Here is a 22,009-nt window from a genome sequence, read left to right as displayed (position 1 = left end):
ATTCATATGATAGTGTCTACAGTTAACAGCACAAAAATAAGGCCTCACCAACTGCCATGGAAGTGAAATAGCACCTCTGTGACCCAGTGTCAACTGTATGGTCAAGAGACTCCCAAAACTGGAGTGTTTGTCAGGACTGGCACAATGCAGTGTTTCCCAATCTGCTCCTCAGGGACCCACAGACGGTCCAGGTTTTTGCTCCCTCCCAGCTCCCTGCCAGACAGTCCACCTTTTCGCTCCCTTGGGAGCAAAAAAGTGGACTGTCTGCAAGCCCCCAAGGCCCAGTTTGAGGAACACTGACATACAGCACATCGGAAACCACCTGAATCTACGGCCAGTATAAAATGGTGCATAATACAAAAGAAATTTACAAAGGAGAGGAGGCCATTCGGCCCATCAAGCTCGTTTGGGGAGAACTTAACTAATAGCTCAGAGTTGTTAAAATCTTATCTAGCTCTGATTTAAAGGAACCCAGGGTTTTACCTTCCGCTACACTAGCAGGAAGACTATTCCATACTCTAACTACACGCTGTGTAAAGAAGTGCTTCCTCAAATTTGTTTTAAAATGTTCTCCAGCTAATTTCCACTTATGGCCACGAATGGTGTAAAACGGTGCATAATGGTGTAAAATGGTGCATAATGTTTGCTGATTTAAGGACTACAAAACACGGACCTCTAAATGATGGAAAAAAGTTCAGACCTTTTACTTTTATACTTTTATTTGGGTTTTCGTTTGGAGTATGGGCGTCATTAGGTCCGATCACACGGGGCTATAGCCCTGAGTATTTTAAGCTGAGCCCTGAGTATTTTAGCCCTGAGTATTTTAGCCCCGAGTATTTTTAGCCGAAGGTAAATTTGACTTAGCCCCTGATTTTTTTCAATAGCTAGAAACACCCCTGATTTGGAAAAAACCCACAATGCCTATTGGTGCAGGCAGTCAACTGAAAATGAAATGAAAATGAAAAGTGAAATAATGCTTTATTTGTCGCTTGTACAAATACAGGTCCATTGGAATGCTGCTTTTCACATATCCTATCCTATTTTCCTTTGAGACACACACACCAAGAAGTCCAATGATTGCTCAGCATGTTTGTATAATGGTTGTATGACAAGGAATATGGGGCACTTTACAAAGTCTAACACCTTCTCTGTCCTCCCTTATTGCCAGATCTAAAGATCACCGAAGATCTGGTGTGCAGAGTGCAAAGTAGATTTCTACCTTCTTCAGCCCAGAATGAATGGTCCAATATACAACCACATACAGAATGCCTCTATTCCTAATCCATCCATCCATCCACCATCCATCCATCCATCCATCCATCCATCCATCCATCTGTCTTCTAACCGTAATCCTGGTCACTAGAGGCCAAAAGCCTGTCCCAGTCCATCATAGGGCACAAACAGAAGGAAACTCAATGGGCAATTTAAGAAGAAACCAATGTCAGACAGGGGGGGCATGGAAACTCTACACACACAGAGTAGAGGAGTGAATCGACCCCCCAAACCCGCTAACAGCACTAAGCACTGCAGCACCATGCCACCCTATTCCTTACCAGCTCCTTGACATTAATTAATCTATATATTAGTGTTGGTAGGTTTTCACATGGTGCGGTTAGTTATGAGAAGGTATGCTTTAACAAAACAATCTTATTTGGGATGAAAGAACACTGGCAGATGAAGGGACAAAGAAAGCGAGGAAGAAAAATGGTCCTAATCTGAGTGAAGAGCAAGCAAACAGCTCATGTTCCTTATCATGGCTGGGCAACATTCTCCAATTCCCTCCGATGTCAGCAAGCACACTGTTCTATAATTTACTTACAGTACTCTATGTTGGGGTGATGCTCACCTACAGGAGAGAGACGCGTCCCTATTAGAAGGGCAGGGTAGGACAGTCTGGGGATAAGGAAGATAAGCTATAAGCACAGGCTCAAGGTGGCTTTGACTCACAGGGTATAATCGTCTCCTGTGCGGAGAACTGCGGCAGCTACAGAGAGGCGTGTAAACAGGGGCCTGTTGCCGGTTCTGTACCCTGCAGATGGGGGTGTTGGCATTCATGGTCATTGCAGGCCCATCTGTAATGTATCAGTACTCTATTGCATACTCATACCAGACGGTGTATGACAGTCATTTCAGAGCTGCCAATGGGGCTGGCATGTTAGTCCATGATTAGCAGAGTAACCCATGCACAAAACAGTCTCCTCATTTTAGTTAGATGTTTTTAAACCTCTTTTTTCATCCTCTGCCTTCCTATAACTATTAAGGGTGGTAAGATTCACCAACTCACATGGTGCACCAGCATAAAAGTTCACGATGCAATTGTCCTGATTAAAAAAAAGTGTGCACCAATTTGGGATGAACTCGGGATGCATCGTTTGTAACATCTCTGATTAGAGACAAATATGTGAAGAAGAAATGGCACTTTTTCATTTAGTTTATGATTTTCTGTCTGCTTAAGAACAGGTCAGGTAAGGTTGGGGAGCATGTGCTCATACAGCACATTGCTGCATTTTCTACATGAAACACCTCAGGATCCCAATCAGCAACCCCCCCAGGCCAACACATGGTCCAGTCCCACCCTCCAGAAATGGCCATCTGTCTGCCGCAGCCAGGTGTTAAACCAGGTGTTAAACCAGGTGTTAATCCAGGTGTTAATCCAGGTGTTAAACCAGGTGTTAATCCAGGTGTTAATCCCGGTGTTAAACCAGGTGTTAATCCAGGTGTTAATCCAGGTGTTAAGAAGAACAAAAGAAATAAAATCAAACTAACTGAACCATATTCAATTAAATAGCATCGTATTCTTTTGTATCGCATCTCATTGCATTTTGTTGAATCAAATCATGTTGAATTGCACTACATCGCAATAGAGGTGAATCTTATCATCCTGCAATAGTAGTTGCTTCATATGTATTTTTAATGTATTGGATCATGGGCAATGCATCGAGATGTGTATCTCACCAGCCTCAGTGATGGAGATGCACATCCCTAATGATGATATTATTATCCGTACGGAAGGACAACACAACATTTTATGTTCTGAAAGAAATACATCGGCACGTTTAAATGTACAATATTTTAACAGACAGTAGTTAAAATTGGCAGCGTCCACCTCTGGTATTGACTCCTTGCATCTATGGTGAGCAAATGGACAATGATCAATAATCCTTTACTGGGTTCTGCTGACGGAGTTTTCTGGCCTTCTCTCTGTCATGCAAAGTTTAACTAAAGAACAAAGTGTATGAAGAGACAAGGAAGACCTGCTCCTGACTTAGAAATCCAGTGCAGCCTTAAAATCGATAAACACAGAATCAAAGACCTTATAAGCCCTTCTGAGGCTTTTACAAAAAAACAAAACGTGGTGTTTATGTTGTTGGTGATGTGTCATTTGCTGTTGACATTTAATCTGTAGGTATTTTTGTATGGTTTGTTAGTGAGGCTGCAGTTTGTGTTTCTGCAAGGTGCTTCTGGGACAGGCTTAGACAATGAGAACCCATGACACACATAGTGACACACACCCCCACACACAGACACAGACAGGTTTGTAATTATGTCTTTGTGGGGACTCTCCATTCATTTATATGGGGAAAACCCTAATCCCAACATGATGACCTAAACCCCCACCCAGCCTTAACCTCACCCATAAGTAACCGAACAAAATACGAGACTTTTGGCATTTTTACTTTTTCGATTGCATTCACAGATCTTTGTGGGGACCCACAAAAAGGTCCGCACAATGTCAAAAATCAGGTCTTTATTGCATTGTGGGGGATATTTGGTATAAACCTAGTCCACACACGCACACACACACTCCGCTCAGCATGGATTACATGTGAGTAAGCTACGTCCTCAGCCATTCCATAAGCGGGAAAACACAGGTGATCATCACTTTAATGGCTATTTTTAAACCTCAGTATGCTTCAGATTTCCTAAGAGGATCAAACATCTGTTAGCACAATGCAGTGAAAGGTGGCAAAGAGGAAAACGGTGGAGCGCGGGCGATTACGGGGGAGGGTAACATGCACTCAAAACTGGCAAATGCCCAAGTCATGTGACCACAGATCTGCATATAATGCTGATGAATTCCATGGAGAGCTGGCTTTTTCACAACTTCAATATCAAGCAGCCTAGGGCAGTGTTTCCAATCCGGTCCTCAGGGACTCTCAGATTATCCACGTTTTTGTTCCCTCTCAGCTCCCAGCAGGGAGCAAAAATGTGGACTATCTGGCAAGGAGCTCAGTGGGAGCAAAAATGTGGACCAACTGTGGATCCCCGAGGACCGGACTGAGAAACACTGGTCTAGGGTATAATGTAATATCAACATATATACTTAATAATTAAATGTTTGTTTAGCTTTAAACACACAGAAAAGCTACGGAAGGAAGTAGATAATTCTCACTTTTTGTGGTTCCATTCCGTGGCTGTGAACATCAGCATTTGGAACAACCAAGCAGGCAATTAACAAACTCTGACTGGTAGCAGAATAATGACTGAGGTGTTACATATGTTAATGTGCTACAAAGGTATGCTTTGTTAATGAAGTACTGAGATTTATTACATTAATTTGAGTGCCTGGAACTGTATTAGAGCAAATTAGCATTCATTTAAAAAGAATAAATTAACAAAACTATTTTACTATTTACAAGTTCAGAAGTTCTGTATAAAGCAAACAGTAATTAAGAAACGTCAGTGTTAATCCAGGTGTTAAACCAGGTGTTAAACCAGGTGTTAATCCAGGTGTTAATCCCGGTGTTAAACCAGGTGTTAATCCAGGTGTTAATCCAGGTGTTAAGAAGAAGCATGGATTACATGTGAGTAAACTACGTCCTCAGCCATTCCATAAGCGGGAAAACACAGGTGATCATCACTTTAATGGCTATTTTTAAACCTCAGTATGCTTCAGATTTCCTAAGAGGATCAAACATCTGTTAGCACAATGCAGTGAAAGGTGGCAAAGAGGAAAACGGTGGAGCGCGGGCGATTACGGGGGAGGGTAACATGCACTCAAAACTGGCAAATGCCCAAGTCATGTGACCACAGATCTGCATATAATGCTGATGAATTCCATGGAGAGCTGGCTTTTTCACAACTTCAATATCAAGCAGCCTAGGGCAGTGTTTCCAATCCGGTCCTCAGGGACTCTCAGATTATCCACGTTTTTGTTCCCTCTCAGCTCCCAGCAGGGAGCAAAAATGTGGACTATCTGGCAAGGAGCTCAGTGGGAGCAAAAATGTGGACCAACTGTGGATCCCCGAGGACCGGACTGAGAAACACTGGTCTAGGGTATAATGTAATATCAACATATATACTTAATAATTAAATGTTTGTTTAGCTTTAAACACACAGAAAAGCTACGGAAGGGAGTAGATAATTCTCACTTTTTGTGGTTCCATTCCGTGGCTGTGAACATCAGCATTTGGAACAACCAAGCAGGCAATTAACAAACTCTGACTGGTAGCAGAATAATGACTGAGGTGTTACATATGTTAATGTGCTACAAAGGTATGCTTTGTTAATGAAGTACTGAGATTTATTACATTAATTTGAGTGCCTGGAACTGTATTAGAGCAAATTAGCATTCATTTAAAAAGAATAAATTAACAAAACTATTTTACTATTTACAAGTTCAGAAGTTCTGTATAAAGCAAACAGTAATTAAGAAACGTCAGTGAGAGGGCATTTCACAGAATGCCCTTCTGATTTCTAAAAGTTAATAATATGAAAGGGACACAAATCAAAATAATAAAATAAATCAAACTTCTCATGAAGATTACAGATCAGAGAATATGACAACATGGAGACACTGCAGTTCCATGGAGCAAACCAGCTCTCACATCCCCTTTCTGAGACTGCATGTGCTGCATGCCTGATACAGCCTTTTGGTGACTGAAGCTCTGCTTACTCCATATTATAGACAAAATATCCTGCTTTTGGGGCGGGGGGGGGGGGGCACTCACCTCTGCAGACTCCATGGGGCTTACATCAATACAAAGACCTCAGCAGAAACAGACATTACAGCCATTAGGGTCTGCAGAGCTGCAGCCACAGCGATCCACAGTTGCGCTGGTGGACCAGGCTGTGTCCATTGGCTACATGTGAGACCTGCTCTATGAGCTGCAGCCCATGTTTGGGCTGGGAGCTCCTGTGGCTCACAGTGAATTGGGGAAAATCACAGAAAAGGTGCATTAAACTCAGACCACAGGTCATGCCCCTGCTGGTCAGCACACTCACTGGGACCCACCATGTAGAAAGAGACCACCCCTATTCACCAAAGCACCAGCCCTGGATCCCCAGAAGATGCGGACCCTGAACATGAGCCCCTTACCCTACTAACTCTCCCACTGACCTCTTCCAGCTTGTCACCTGGAAGCCATTGTTCCTCCATGATCAAAAAAAAGAATGACCAGCTCAAGAACTTAAGGTTGCCTAATGGCCCAGCAACCTTCCATTGCCTCTGATGAGCAAGGTCTTGAGACTCCATCACACACGTTCTCCAGATTATCCAGATTATGTTGAGGTGAAATCAGAAAGATGGACAAGGTTTCAGAGGGTTTTGGATGAAGTCTGGGATTCAGGGCTACAATGCAGCAGCCATACCACCTGTAATATATCTGAAGCTAAGCAGGTTTGGGCCTGACCAACACTTTAATGAGACCAACTAGGAAAGTAGGGCTGCTGCTAGAAGAGGTGTTGGTGTGGCCAGCAGGGGGAGCCCATCTGTGGTCTGTGTGGATCCCGGTGCAGTGATGGGGACACTGCACTGTAACAAAGGCACTGTCCTTTGAATGAGACATAAAACTGAGGTCCTGACCCTCTCAAGGGTCTTAAAAGATCCCTGGGCATATTTAGAAAGAGTAGGGGTGGTACCTGTACTCCAGTGTCCTGGCTAAAAGTACCCACTGTGGCCCTATCAAATCTGGCCTCCTAATCATTCCCTGTATCTAACTGGTGAATTCTCTCCTGCCCCCTCACCACCATAGCTACTGTGTGGTGAGCGTACTGGTGCAGAATGGCTGCCGTCGCATCATCCAGGTGGGGGCTGCAGTGGTGGGGGTTCCAGTGGCTTCCCATTGGTTCCGTAAAGCACTAAATAAATGTAACATACATTGATTCATCATGTCACTCAACGCTGAATCAGAAGCTTTGAACAAACAATGTACAGTGAGTCCCATAGGTCATATGACTGTGGCCCTTTAAAAGGGGCAGGTTCAGCCCATATGACACATATGCACACAGAGATACTTCTCCCAGTGAATCCACACCCTGAAGATAAAGTTCCTGAGCATGAAGCTTTATTCAAGCCAAATGTGAGTCAGCTCTTCTCGCCCCCCGTTGCTTTGCCACATGGTCTCGCTACAGAAACATTACATGGGTGCCCATCAGAGTCGCGAGAACACATTTATTGAATGACTTTTCTTATGTCTCCAATCAGTCAGGGGTGCCCCGGTCCTGGGGCGATTCTACGGGCTTCTTATTTATTTATTTTATTCTACTTAAGCACCCAAACACTCTCATTGAACAAGTTTCCCTATTTCAACAAATGATGCTCACGCCGCATAAACACTGGGTCAGCAACCATCTTAAAGAGACACTGATCCCCTGAATTAGCCATGACCTGGCAGGAAATCAAGTCAACACTGCTTATCCGAAATAATTGCAAAATCCATTTATCTATCCATTTTCTATACCCACTGGTCCAATGCAGGTTCACGGGGGTCCAGAGCCCATCCTGGAAGCAAAGCAGAGAACAACCCAGGACAGGGCGCCAACCCATCACAGTTAATGCCGTAATATGCTTACAAAATTAACATATCTTAAATTGAATTCCAAGAAGTGTAAATTAGCTTAATTTAACAAAAACCACTCCCTTGCTGTTATGTAAGCATCAGTAACTCAATTTACATTTTATTCTTACATTATATTTTTAGGCTGCTTTTAGGTCATATTATTTTTATCTCAGCAAAAGCCGTGCAAGGTTAAAAGCTGATCGTTTGGCTCAAACGGAGACTTTCCCAAACTATCAGCTCTCACTTCGGCAGGGTAGGTGAGGGCGATCAGAAGTGAAAGTCTTCTGAGGTGATTTAACAGCCCCTTTTACTGAGCACTGAAACGTAAAGAGTAATAAAACCATAAAATCACGGGTGCGTGACAAAGGTCCCTCGCAGGCAGCCTGTTTAAAATTATACAAAAATAAGGTGGATCCAAAGGTTGCGGATAATCATATCTTGAAGAAATCGGTCAATAAAAGCCCTGTGTTAAGCTCCCAGAATGGACACCACCCTGCAAACTTGGGATCCTGCCAGTTACACCTCCCTCACAGACCTCCTGACACATGGGACTCTCGTCCACTAAGCACCACAGCACGGGCTGGTCAGCCCCTTTACTCCTGCCTCTCAGGCAGGCTTTGACACTGCAGATATGTAATAAATTCTGCACACACGCCTGCCACATTACACTACCTCATCTATTTTTAAATCACCTGCAGTGCTCAGGAGCGGGTGCTACTGGTTTGAGTACCTATGGGCCATTGTGTTCTGCAGCATAAACAGCCGCCCCCCGCCTCAGATATCTTGGGTACCCTAAAGCAGGTACCTAAGATATTTGCATCAAATCCCTTTCTTGCAGTAGCCTCCGGTGGACCTACCCAGTGCTACGTAAGACCGGCCGCTAGGAGCACGTGAGCACGCTACCCCAGAGCGTACTGGTACCGTCCGCCCTTTATGCTTCCAGGCACTGATGGGAAGGCGTCCCAAACACCTTAGCGTGACAGCCAATTAGCGGCGGCTCGAACAGAGTGAAAACGCCCGAGCGGTGAATCGTAGACCGAAAACTCAGCGCCCAGAAAACGGCATTAGAAAAGAAGCAGCTTGAGCAGAGAATCTCTGGGCTCAGCCAACAGACCCCTGCCGGTAAGTAAAGCTGCAAGACACACAGGGATGGTAATGGTGGCTGAGGAGGCGAAGAGTGCCAGAGAAAGTCAGGTGCAGTGACAGCTACGATCTCAGCCTTACCTCTGCTAAATGGGGCCCTTGCTACTTCCTGTGAAAAGAAAAAAAAACAGGCTAAAAATAAACTAAGGTTTCAACACTGTGTTTCTCTGTAGCAAGGGACTTCAAAGCCCTGAACAATTGCTATCCAGGGTCTCATTTAATCTGCTGTACTACAGTGGTGCAGTTCAGGTTATTAAGACCTTAGTGTAATTGCTCCTTCCAGGAAATCAAAAAGAATCACATGAAAATGGGATGAATATCCAAAGGATTACTGGGGGGGGGGGTGCAAGAGAGAGAAAACAAATCTCCTTCTTTTATATGAACCAGGAACAAGGATCGAGTGAATTGAATGGGTGTACTTCACTTTGGCTCTCCCTGTGGGGGCCATACCCCCCCAGGCTCACATTTACTGGGACATAAACCCAAAGAATATCTGAAAAATACTGGACAGTGACTAAGTCACTAACAGAAAGTCACTAACAGAATTCTACCAGTGTCTTACAGCATTGTATATCGTTGCACAGAAATCAACATTTTGAATTAGATTCTGTTTATGTGAAAATATAAGTCTTAATGTTCACTTACACTCACCTAAAGGATTATTAGGAACACCATACTAATACGGTGTTTGACCCCCTTTCGCCTTCAGAACTGCCTTAATTCTACGTGGCATTGATTCAACAAGGTGCTGAAAGCATTCTTTAGAAATGTTGGCCCATATTGATAGGATAGCATCTTGCAGTTGATGGAGATTTGTGGGATGCACATCCAGGGCACGAAGCTCCCGTTCCACCACATCCAAAAGATTCTCTATTGGGTTGAGATCTGGTGACTGTGGGGGCCATTGTAGTACAGTGAACTCATTGTCATGTTCAAGAAACCAGTTTGAAATGATTTGAGCTTTGTGACATGGTGCATTATCCTGCTGGAAGTAGCCATCAGAGGATGGGTACATGGTGGTCATAAAGGGATGGACATGGTCAGAAACAATGCTCAGGTAGGCCGTGGCATTTAAACGATGCCCAATTGGCACTAAGGGGCCTAAAGTGTGCCAAGAAAACATCCGCCACACCATTACACCACCACCACCAGCCTGCACAGTGGTAACAAGGCATGATGGATCCATGTTCTCATTCTGTTTACGCCAAATTCTGACTCTACCATTTGAATGTCTCAACAGAAATCGAGACTCATCAGACCAGGCAACATTTTTCCAGTCTTCAACTGTCCAATTTTGGTGAGCTCGTGCAAATTGTAGCCTCTTTTTCCTATTTGTAGTGGAGATGAGTGGTACCCGGTGGGGTCTTCTGCTGTTGTAGCCCATCCGCCTCAAGGTTGTGCGTGTTGTGGCTTCACAAATGCTTTGCTGCATACCTCGGTTGTAACAGTCAAAGTCAAAGTTGCTCTTCTATCAGCTTGAATCAGTCGGCCCATTCTCCTCTGACCTCTAGCATCAACAAGGCATTTTCGCCCACAGGACTGCCGCATACTGGATGTTTTTCCCTTTGCACATCATTCTTTGTAAACCCTAGAAATGGTTGTGCGTGAAAATCCCAGTAACTGAGCAGATTGTGAAATACTCAGACCGGCCCATCTGGCACCAACAACCATGCCACACGCAAAATTGCTTAAATCACCTTTCTTTCCCATTCTGACATTCAGTTTGGAGTTCAGGAGATTGTCTTGACCAGGACCACACCCCTAAATGCATTGAAGCAACTGCCATGTGATTGGTTGATTAGATAATTGCATTAATGAGAAATTGAAGAGGTGTTCCTAATAATCCTTTAGGTGAGTGTATATTCCTAGTGACTAGTGAGTATATTAGTTTTTCTGATGTAGAATGGCCACATGTCTTTACAATTAACAGCTACAAATGTCATAATTTTATTGACTAAAAAAATATGTTTTAATGCGTTTATACTCAGGCTTGTGAAGTGATAAATCTTAGCACAAAAAATTCAAGAATAGATAAGTACCTTACACTAAACAGTGCCCTACTATAGCAATATAGTATAAAGCAATTTATACATTTCTTACCCAATAACACAGCTCATAGCTGCCAGGACATGTTCTGTCAACCATCAACTGACAATACAGGAACTTACATTCCATTTATTAAACAGATGCTTTAATTCAAATCAATGAACATATTATTGAGAGAGCAGAGTCAGCCAGTCCTTGTCAAGAGCCCAACACTGAAACTCTCCCATGAGATTTGAATCAACATCCTTCCAAATACTGGCACAGCATCCCAAATCTCAGAGTCCCACAAGGATCTCGTGTTCAATGCTATTGTTAATGTACATATTATCTCCCAAGAGTGGACTGGGCTGTACAAAAGGTTCCTCCCATGTTTAAGCATCAGCCTGGAAGAACAACAGGCTGCAGAGGCAGCAGAACAACAAAAAATCCATTAATAAATTGATTTCTTGTCATATTTTTCTTGCCCATAACAGTGAAGCAAATGTTAATTATAGATGAGGGGAATTTCACGTTTCACGTTTCACCACCGTTACCGTTACTTCGCCATGCAGAAACATCTCTTCATTTAGCTGTTGCACTCTCCTGTTGCAAAGGACTCTTCACAGACCTAGACTGCGTTAAGTATGCAATGCACCTGCCATATGGTCTGGTTACTCTCTGCTGCCCCTGGGAATCAGCCCATCCCCATCCACACCTCTTAAGCCCGGAGTACTTTTAGATTTCCACAAAAGAACCTGCTGATGCAATTGTTTCTATTTTTAAAAAGGCCTTTGTCAATGACTGATTAGTCCTTAAAGATTCTATAAATGGAAGTGGCTCAGTAGCTATTCCCAAACAGCTTCGGACACTGAATCAGCAGGCTGTGATTCTTTCTGTCCCGTAAATGTACTTTGCCTTCTTTGGAATTCAGTTCTCCCCCCCCCCACCCCGCCCACAGCGCACAGCGGGCACCTGTACTCGACGCAAGGCGCCCCACAGTGACGCGGGCCCCCCATGGGGCCGAGAAGCACAGAGGACATTCCCCCAGCGCTGCTGGCCAACCTCCGAATGGGGGAGAGGGAGGTGCAGTGCAAGAGCGGCTGGGGGGTCCTGATCGATAACGTCACAGGAAACAGCACAACCCGTGCCCCTACAGACAAAAGCAATCGATGCCTGATTTTTCGATAAGCGACGGGAGCGTGCAGCCGAGGAAGCTGCAAAGGGGCAAGTCTGTCCAGCACAGTGCACCAGGGAACAACTGCTAAATCAGGAAGGTACAAAAATATGAGGCCAATTAACAGCTGTACTGTAAATGGAAAAACTAGGAATAATTTTAGGGTGCAGTAAACGGATGAAGAGGTATGTGTGTATTTTAAAGGAAACGTCCAGGCTTTCCATGTTTACTGCTATATGCTTTATGAGAGACTCCACACACTCCAGCATATCCTGGGCTGAGGACACAGGCAGTAAAGAATTCACACAAATAACGATTCTTTATTCATCGCTGTGTGGAAGTCGTCTTGCTGTCCGTGAGACGCACATGTACATGGACGTATGTGAGAGCCAGTTTGGGAGTCAAACTGCAGGGGGAGTCACACTGCATGGGGAGTCACACTGCAGGGGGAGTCACACTGCAGGGTCAGCCAGTGTCCAGTGCCCGTGGAGCAATTAGCAGTTAAGGGCGTCAGCCTGTGGCATCACTCTGCTGGCCAGGGGGGTCGAATTGGTGACTTTCCAATCATGAGTGCAGAGTCACAAACCACCCCAAAGCACCCGGGTATCACAATGTACCAAGTCACAAAAAGTCTGAAGATCAGCCTTGCTGCATGGTCCCCTCTCACCCTTGAGTGGCCACACGCATTTAGGTTCAAGTGCATCCCCTCCTCCACTCGCCGGCAGCCTGTTCCTTTCCCCTAAATTAAGCAAAGGTTGAGCAAGACCCGCCAGCAGATGTGATGAAGTGTATCAGTCTTCTCTGAGGGGTAGAAGCGGCTCTGCAGTGTCCCAAAGAGCTTCCTTAGAAAGAGGGCGACTTTGCGAGCAACAGGAGACGGGGCTCCGCAGGCTGCAGAGGGCAGGCGACCTGATACTCCACACGACGTTGCGGCATGTCTTCCCATATTTGTGAATGATAACGTCGGCGCAAGGTCGCAGTGAATGCACTTCTGCAGCCTCCCTGCAATTTCGACAGATCCACATGCCATGATCCCTCTGGCAGTTCGGGCTGCGTTATCTGCAAGGCCGGCAATGATACGCATCTGAGGACATGTTTATTATCCCTGTCAGTTATAATAATGGACTAATAGGGAAGAGAAGAGTCAGTATCATTATCTCTGGAGATGGGTATTGGGATGAGCTGAGGGAGCGAGCGCTCCCGCCCAATCGCTCTTCACCAAGGTCCTGCGCTGGCAAGGCATGCTGGGAAACTGGCTAGAGACTGCCTGCGTTCACAGTAGTGATTCACTGACGCACCGAGGCTCCTGTCTAGCTCGCCACGCTGTATGAATATTCAAGGCTTGTACATTTCCATCGTTTACACGCCCTTGTGATGCTTATCAGCTTCACAAACAAACTCGCTGACCTGATTTACGAGTTTGTCTCCCTGTGTGCCATTGGGTCTGTCTAAAAAGGGATCTTGGTGGCTATTTTATTAAGGTTAATGAGCATGACCATCATCCTGACAACATCCTGTACTTTTATTTGCTAAAGCAATACAAAGGAACTTTTACCACTAATAAATGATGATACTCACATTGATTGTATACATACCGTAATAGAAGAAGCCCTATCCTGCATACAGTGTGGTCCACAATAAGCACGGAATGTACCATGCTCAGGTTAAGCATGCCGATGCCTCTCTCATACCCCCACCAGATTCTAAACCAGCACCCGATGCGGAGATGCAAGACTGGTGGAAGCAGTCTGTCCAAACAACACGTTACAGGGTGACTGATTCAGTGTTGCCCCTAGTTCACTTACACACTCTTCATAATATTACATGCAAGATATGATGCCTTTCTCTGTGTTATTGTACATTTCCACACTGAGAAGTACCAGAAGTCCTGTGCTTTAGTCTAGTCGTTGGACCTGCTACTCTTTCATCAAAAACACAAATTTTCCTCTTTCTCACAACAAGCTGAACCATTCTCTCTTTTCCCAGTGGCCAGACAGAACCCAAATGCACTTATTAAACCATTTCTACTTATCACTAACCACTATATTACATGACAACAGCACAACTATATTACTCTCACTTAACCACACTATACTCAAACCAATATACTGCACTACATCCTTTATATGCTACTACATTCTAGTGCAGGTACTGCATTATAATAGAACTATTGTTTTACACTACATTACAACTAAAAACTATACTACAAGTATTACACTGTATCACTGCATAATACTACAACTAGTACACTACAAAACACTATACTACAACCACTACACAGAAGTATAGTACATTACATTACACTGGTATTTGTACTGATAACACATCAACTGCAGATGCTGGCTCATCCCCATAGCTGACCTGATTTTTAATGTGTCTGGTTGGAACGATGCTAAATCAGGTTTAAAGGGGGTAAACAAGCCGAGGCCAGAAGTGTCATCTATGTTATGTGAAGAGACGCAGCCCCTCCCCGTCACAGAGCCGGCGGACCGCTGAGGAACTGACGCCCGCTGCACCGTATCACTCCAGCTGCATTAACGCGCTCCAACGCGCTAAGCGCAGGAGCCGCGTCACCAGCTGCACTCGGACCTCCCCACACATCGCCCTGCTAAGAACTGACTCCCTTGGCTTTTCTTTTTTTCTGTGTGTTTTTTTTAAATCTTCCAGCAGCAGCACTGGCAGTAAATCAGAGCCGCATATAAGAGAAAACAATTCGCAAAGCACTTGCTCATCTGACATCTACATCCTCCCCGCCGTCCTACACGCACCAACGAGCAGGATGGCGTTACTTTGCCCCACCTTGGCTGTTAAACCGGGAGCCTGCCAGAATTTTTAGAATTTAGAGACCCATGTTTGTAAACTGATGACAGCTACAACTCTTGGGACGGGTTCTGTCATAGACAGCCAACCCTCCACTGTACCTTCCTCACATTACTCCAATAAAAAACCGGCAGGTGGTCCTGTGGTTACGGCAGACTCGTAAACGGACACCGTCTACCCCAGTGAAAACCTGTCCTGGGTGCTTTTAGGGGAAATACTTAACTTGAAAGGCTTTTGAAAAAATTCAATCACATACAACAAAAATGTCAGCTGAGAAAGAAAATTAAGATCACATGCTAGGGCTGAGCTGGCCATCTGGCATACTGGGTGTTTTCCCAGTGGGCTGATGGGGTTGTCGGTCGGTGAAATTAGTCCCCCCCCACCCGACTACCTTTTCATTGAATAAAAACAAAATAAAGCCCCCCTTCCCCAATCGGAAAAATCCCCTCTCCCACCCAAACAGCACAATTAATTGTGGGGGATAGGTGTCTATAGATATGTCTGGTGGGCCTGCATGGGCAAAAGTCCAGGGCCGATATTTAATAACAGTCCAGTGCCTAAATGTTATGGTGGATCGCCAAAAAGGAAACACTCAAGAACCTGCTTTACCCGGATCGGCACCACTAGCCAGGAGAGCAGTCACTGCGGTAGAACCTCCATGTGAGAGCCAGCAGGGCACAGATGCTCAGACAGCACAAGCTGGCACTCAACACCGCCGCCCACGGAGGGACTCAGCCCGGCACTCAACACCGCCGCCCACGGAGGGACTCAGCCCGGCATTCAGCACCTCCGCCCACGGAGGGACTCAGCCCAGCACTCAACACCGCCGCCCGTGGAGGGACTCAGCCCGACACTCAGCACCGCCGTCTGAGGAGGGACTCAACACCGCCGCCCGTGGAGGGACTCAGCCCGGCACTCAACACCGCCGCCCACGGAGGGACTCAGCCCGACACTCAGCACCGCCGTCCGAGGAGGGACTCAACACTGCCGCCCGCGGAGGGACTCAGCCCGGCACTCAGCACCGCCGCCCACGGAGGGACTCAGCCCGGCACTCAGCACCGCCGCCCGCGGAGGGACTGAACACCGCCGCCCGCGGAGGGACTCAGCCCGGCACTCAGCTCCACCGCCAACGGAGGGACTCAGCACCGCTGCCCGCGGAGGGACTCAGCCCGGCACTCAGCACCGCCGCCCACGGAGGGACTCAGCACCGCCGCCCACGGAGGGACTCAGCCCGGCACTCAGCACCGCCGCCCACGGAGGGACTCAGCCCGGCACTCAGCACCGCCGCCCGCGGAGGGACTCACCCTGGCACTCATCACCGCCGCCCGCGGAGGGACTCAGCCTGGCACTCAGCACCGCCGCCCGCGGAGGGACTCAGCACCGCCGCCCGCGGAGGGACTCAGCCTGGCACTCATCACCGCCGCCCGCGGAGGGACTCAGCCTGGCACTCAGCACCGCCGCCCGCGGAGGGACTCAGCACCGCCGCCCGCGGAGGGACTCAGCCTGGCACTCAGCACCGCCGCCCACAGAGGGACTCAGCACCGCCGCACGCGGAGGGACTCAGCACCGCCGCCCACGGAGGGACTCAGGATCCAAAACACTCCAGGGTCAGAGACGCTCTGCTTTAGTGCCAAACCGCATGGCTTGTACCGTTTCATCTTAAACGCAGAATCTCCGGAAGACCCAGAATAGGACCGCCAGTCCTGCTCTTGTTCCATCCGATCCCCGGGACCGTGCCTCCACCTAATATCCCCTAGGGGGAATATTTATTTATTCTTGGTCCCAGCGGGTCAGCCTTCTACTGTGTGTGTGTGTGTGTGTGTGTGTGTGGGCGGGGGCTATGTGTATATTACATTGTCGAGATCAAATGTCCCCACAATGTGATTAAATGCCTGGTATTTTAATCTTTGACCGATGTTTCGGTCCCCACAAGAGGAAACTTAATTTCATAAAAATCTGTGACTGCAATCAAAAAATTAAAAAGTCAAAACTCTTTGCTTACTTAAGGTTAGGGCTGGGTAGGGTTTAAGGTTGTCATAGTTGGGATTAGGGTTTTTCCAATAGAAATCAATAGACGGTTCCCACAAAGACATCAATACAAATGTGCATGTGTGTGTGTGTCTGTCTTTCTTTGCCACTTTTCCCTCTCCCTAACCCCCCCAGCTCAGCTGCCAAGTCCTTCCATCCCACTTCAGTGGTGCTACGGAAAGTATAAGATGGCGTTTCTCTGAATGCTGGTTTCTCTGCTTCCTGTCGCTGGTTTCAGGCCCTTACTATAATTTAGTCCTGATGTTCTTCTTTAATCATGTCTTTATCTCGCGATTAATCTACCCCTCAATCGATTCTCATTTGATCCGGCCGGCCATGCGGACACGCTGAACAACTGTGCACTGCAGTCAAGTCCCTCAAGAATGCATCGGTTTTTATTACTTCTCTCATTCAGTTCTGGATGGTCTCACCTGGGGCATTTCTTGTTGTACTGGTTTCTGCTGGTTTATATGCGAGTCTGTGTTTTAGAGAGAGTTTAGGGGTTGGTGCCGCAGCGGCTGCACGCAGGATTGGCTGAGATGCAACATAGCTGACAAAAAAAACATCTCATCACAATTGTAACATTACTGCCGCAGTACAGGGAGATGTGCCAGCATTCGGCACGTGCTGTAGAGAGAGACTGGTCATAGGTTATATGCGTTAACCCTCTGTTGCCTGTCGAAGGTTCGTACCACGACTTCCTGAGGTCCGGGACTGGAACTGCTGATGCAGGTCAGCGGCTCAGAGCGAGAAACCTATTGCCTGTGCTGACTTCTGCTTCTGTTTTTGAGTAGACTTCAGAGAGCACAGCACTACGTGGAATCCGGCCTTCTAATCGAAACTCGTTATTTACAAATCATCTCTAAGTGTGCTTACAGTTAAGCAAACGGAAAGACGGCAGAGGGCTGGTCTTAAGGAGGCAGAGGGCTGGCATTGAGGCAGAGTGCTGGTGTTAAGGAGGCAGAGGGCTGGTGTTAAAGAGGCAGAGTGTTGGTGTTAAGGAGGCAGAGTGCTGGTGTTAAGGAGGCAGAGGGCTGGTGTTAAGGAGGCAGAGGGCTGGCATTGAGGCAGAGTGCTGGTGTTAAGGAGGCAGAGGGCTGGTGTTAAAGAGGCAGAGTGCTGGTGTTAAGGAGGCAGAGGGCTGGTCTTAAGGAGGCAGAGGGCTGGCATTGAGGCAGAGTGCTGGTGTTAAGGAGGCAGAGGGCTGGTGTTAAAGAGGCAGCGTGCTGGTGTTAAGGAGGAAGAGGGCTGGTCTTAAGGAGGCAGAGGGCTGGTCTTAAGGAGGCAGAGGGCTGGTGTTAAGGAGGCAGAGGGCTGGTCTTAAGGAGGCAGAGGGCTGGCATTGAGGCAGAGTGCTGGTGTTAAGGAGGCAGAGGGCTGGTGTTAAAGAGGCAGAGTGCTGGTGTTAAGGAGGCAGAGGGCTGGTGTTACAGAGGCAGAGTGCTGGTGTTAAGGAAGCAGAGGGCTGGCCTTGAGGCATAGTGCTGGTGTTAAGGAGGAAGAGGGCTGGTGTTACAGAGGCAGAGTGCTGGTGTTAAGGAGGTAGAGTGCTGGTGTTAAGGAGGCAGAGGGCTGGTGTTAAGGAGAAACCTGGTGAGCTGCCGCTCCTTTAATAAGACAGTGGTGGGGGTTAAACAGGAGGGGACTCTATGCCTGTGAACGGAAGGTCACCGGTTCGAATCCTGGGGCTGGCAGAGGTATGCTGCTGCTGGGTACTCTAAGCAAGGCCCTTAACTCCCAGCTAGGAGGGTCCTGCACATTAGCTGACCTTGTGCTGTGACCCCCAAGATCACATGTCTGTGGATCTCATGGAGAGCAAAGACATGGTCGGCAAAAAGACAATTTCCTCATGGCGATGAATAATGTGTCGCTATTCTATTAGAACAGAAATTAAAGTTTCATTAACAATGGGGTGTTTACTGTAATACTGTGGGAATGGGAAAAATGCCAAGGGACAAGGGGCTGTGATATAAGAGGCATGTCAGTCTGTGGTATGGAGACAAAGCACAAGTGCGATCTGCGCAGGTTTGTGTACTTTATGGCTGCCTATCGCACAGACCACCGGCCATGACACAGGAATCTTCAGCAACATCCTTAAGAATGCAGTGAAGAACAATCATGAAAGAAACATCCACAAATTTTATACAAACGATGAAACTTTATTAATAAAACCGTGGATTATTTTTAAAAGGTGACTAATTACTCAATGAGTATTACAATTTGAAATCTACCAATCAACTGTGGTTTTAGACCATATATTTTACATCACTTCATCGGCAGCCAAACACATCATAAGGCAAAAAAGTATGATGTGAGGTGAGCATGCTGAGGCAGAAAAACGAAGAAGCAAACGTTTATATCTAATTGGATGTGACTTAACACCTCCCTTAATCCCCTCCATCAGATGCCTTCAGATATCTTCTGAAGTTCATGGTTAATCATACGCACAACTGCCACCAACACTGAGCCTTTCTGGCCCTATCAGGGAGGCACAAAGATCACAAAGGTCTAGTGATCAAATATTAGCCCTGAGGTAGGACCCATTACAGCTCAGCTCCTTCATAGGTACCTGCTCTGTTTGCATTTCCACCATCTGCTGAGCTGGCGTGAAGGTAAGAAGTACAGGTGCTTATAGCACATGGGTCTGTAACTGGTAATGTGGGTCTCATGAAAGCACATCATATCGAGCCCTGACCCAGACCAATCCAATTATGTTCCAAATTTTTGAGGACCCCTGTCTCTCAGGGGCCCCTGGATTCGTCCCAGCATTCCCTCCCTTTTCAGTGCCCTTGAATGTTGGCGATATGTAATAGTGCAGAAAATATTGATTGGGTGGCCAACAGGGGCTGGGGGGGTGGCCAGGGGTAAACACTTACTGACTGGGGAGGGGGGTCAGATCGGTGCTGGAGGATCAATCAGCCAGATTTATTGATGTGGGGGGGGGGGGTAACAGGGGTGGCCACATATCTTCTACCATGGACCTCAGTGCTGCCTCTGGTGATACGTCTACAATGAGATAGGTGACGCTCCAAAAATGCCACAAACAAACAAACAGCAACAAAAGGAACTACCTTCCTTGCACTAGAAAGGGGAGGAAAAACTCGAGCACGGAAACAAACCCAGAAGGTAGAGAAACAGAGAGCAGACGGGTTCACTGTGCAGTCTTTTGAAGTCATGTCCTTTCGGAATGGCGTCTATGTGAGGCCGCCTCGCCCAGTGTGAATCGCCCAAGTGAGAGGCAGACAGAGACGAGGCTAAATGTAAAGCCTGCTGCTGAAAAGCTGGGCTAAAGATAAGCTACTGCCTCAGCTTCTCAGGAGAGTATTCTCAGGAGAGTATTCTCAGGAGAGTATTCTCAGGACAGTATTCTCAGGAGAGTATTCTCAGGAGAGTATTCTCAGGAGAATAACTGGAGAGCATCCAAGAACGATAACTCCACTCCTAATTTAGAGGGAAAAAACACACATCAAAGGTCTTTGCGATCCTTGGCACACCATGCAAGCAGATGAGAGACGCTTGAAGCCACTACACCTTTTCCTCAAACACAGATTGCCAATCCCCAGCTTAGAACAGACCCTACGGGACCATTCAACAGATTCCAGAGCCCGATCAATATTCCTAAAAGCAGACAGTTTTTACATCATTCAGAGAATGTTATGACCGCAGGGGCCTGCTGATGCCCCGCAGTGGAAACTGGAATCTGTACAAACAAACAGTGGCTGAGCTTTTATAAATGTTTCTCATCGATCTGTGGGTGCATTGCATAAACCCGCCGTCGCTTCGATACACAGAGAGCCTGACTCAGCAGCGGGCTTGTGTTCCCTTAAATACAACAAGCTAAATTTAACTTTCAGTAGGAGTATTCTTGGTGAATTGATCGTTAAGTCAAAGAATTACAGGGGCCTGTAAAAGAAGTTGTCATAATCAGCTGTTAGACTCCAGAGGAGCCCATTAAATGTGCAATAACAGAGCTTTCTAAAAGAACAATAGGATTTCATGGCTGTAACCAGATAAGAGATTCAAGCTATTGGAAAATTACAAGAGAAGGATTGAATGGATGTATCAAATTTTTCTGGTCTTGTCCTTCTCAAACTGTTCCCTTCTTCACCCTGTGGAGGGCAGAGCAGCAACTAGAGTGTCGGAAGAAGTTCAGGAGACTATAATGATAATGCTGTAGAGCTCATTCAATGTCTGAATGGCTTTGAAAGTATCTCAGCGCATTCCAGGTCAGAATCCATCTCTATTAATGAAATGGTATCATTCAGTTTATTGTTATATATATTTACTTACTTATCAGACTAATTTATCTAGAGTGACTCACCTAAGACCCTGCAATACTCAGATGCTTTGTGTCTCATCCTACACGCATGAAGATATCATCTCCTCTTTGTCTTCTACCATGAAACAGGGAGATGTTGGGAGGTTGGCCTAAGTCACAAACTCACTCAGATGTAGTGTGGCATCTCACCAGGACAAGACACCCACCCTCCATCATCAACATGAACGTCCCAGCAGAAAGGGTGCTTCCAGACTGAGAATCAAACAAGCAGCTCCTTATCAAGCTGCCTTAGCGTGTGCTGCAGAAACCAAAGAGACGGCCAGTTTCATAACCTGCGTGTTTGTCTTCATCAATAAAAATAAAAGACATTCACTAAACAATCTGAAGAAACTCAGCTTCCCTGCTGAAATTATGGAAATCGACCTCCAGGGCCCATCTTCCAGAACATTTAATGTAATGATATTTAAATGCAAAAAAAAGCTAAGCTAATGAGCTGGCAAAATAGCTCTCAGATAACAGCCTGAGACCTGCCTGACATACATAAATAGCCTGCACTCGATGTACCCTAAACACATTTTGACTGCTAAGATTGTAATATTCCCCAGTGTGGAGGAAAATCTTTCACTCCTGGATATGGTAATGTCAGGTAACAGCTTCCGTTCATCTGCAATCTGTAAAACATTATACAAAGCACATGTTCCTCGTGGCCCAGACCACAACCTGATGTTCAGAACTTGTGCCCTTCTTCCTGTAGCCTAG

General features: G+C 46.4%; 1 protein-coding gene across 11 annotated transcripts in view; it reads right to left on the bottom strand.

The window, feature by feature from the left end:
* Positions 1 to 22,009, bottom strand: part of LOC111843666 (phospholipid-transporting ATPase IH-like) — a 73,749-nt gene that overhangs the window by 43,650 nt on the left and 8,090 nt on the right. The gene's annotated exons all lie outside the window — the stretch shown is intronic.

This window comes from Paramormyrops kingsleyae, chromosome 16 (assembly GCF_048594095.1).
Source record: "Paramormyrops kingsleyae isolate MSU_618 chromosome 16, PKINGS_0.4, whole genome shotgun sequence".
NCBI lineage: Eukaryota > Metazoa > Chordata > Actinopteri > Osteoglossiformes > Mormyridae > Paramormyrops > Paramormyrops kingsleyae.
This window is presented reverse-complemented; position numbering and strand designations above follow the sequence as displayed.